Source organism: Loa loa (assembly GCF_000183805.2).
Source record: "Loa loa unplaced genomic scaffold supercont3.82, whole genome shotgun sequence".
In the NCBI taxonomy this organism is placed as follows: domain Eukaryota; kingdom Metazoa; phylum Nematoda; class Chromadorea; order Rhabditida; family Onchocercidae; genus Loa; species Loa loa.
Window position 1 is genome coordinate 75,273 of NW_018108262.1, and position 1,322 is coordinate 76,594.

Here is a 1,322-nt window from a genome sequence, read left to right on the forward strand (position 1 = left end):
TTTTTGGCATAATATTTATTTTTAAATCAAAAAAGAAAAAACGAGAAGAAAAGAGTGGATAATATTGGATAGATGAATGACAAACAACAGTAGATGAAGAAATATTATAAGAATTGCTAATTACAATAATAATTAAGTATATATTATTGTTATTATTATCATTGTTATTAATTATTGATTATTAAAATATATGCCTATACATATGTGTCTACATACATATACCCAAAGGGTTGTAAAATTTTAGTCCAAAAGATAGAAAGGAAAATTGATTCCTTCTATACTATGAAATAATAGCTTGTTTATCATTATATATTTTATCCTTTTATGTTTACCGCTTTTGTTTCATCAATCCATGCCACAACGGTAAAATTAAATTTCATAAATTAGAAACCGATAGTATAGTCTTTTAAATAAAGTGAACAGTGATTATGATGAATTTGGGATGAAAAATCTTAATTTTAACTACCTATAATTAATCATTAATTAAAGAATTAGAAATTTTTAACTTTTATTTTGATTGACAAAGAAAAAATTGCAATGGATCTCTTATCATTGTCAAATGATATCGTCGTAAAATGATAAGTTGTTAAAAATGAATGTATTTTGAGAGAAGAAAAAAAATGAACGAGAAGAAAAACAAACTGCTAAAGTTTAATGAAATGTTCAATTTTTGAAATTAGAAATTAAATTAGATTTAAAGTTATTGGAGGATGACAATTTATTTAAAAAGTCATCCGGAAAATCAATGAAAATTTTGTTGAGCTCTTCATCACCTTTGCTTTAATCATATGACCTGTTTCAGTAATTTTTGACAATAAAAAGAAAATTAATAATAATTTGCGTATTTTATTTACTTTCCATAATTACGATAATTGACAAGAGCAACGATAATAATGGTGATAATAATAATCGACGAAAATGTAAAATTAAAAATATATGAAGATGGCAAAAAGAAATTTTTACTGAAAAGACGTTGAAAAAAAGAAAATTACTTTTCGAAAAATTTTTAAATTCATACAATTTTTTAACTAAAAATTATTTTTTCTTCTCTTCTTTATATTCCTTCCCATTCCTTCTTCTCTGATCATTTTTGACCTAATAAATATGCTTTAATGTATTAGAATGAATCCAGAAATAAGTTATTCGTCGTGAAAATATCCAATAGATGAAATTGAGCGAAATATTATATAATGGTAATACTAAATAGCAAAAACATAGTAACAATCACATAATAACAGTAATTAATAGTAATAGTAATAGTAATAGTAATAGTAATAGTAATAGTAATAGTAATAGTAATAGTAATAGTAATAGTAATAGTA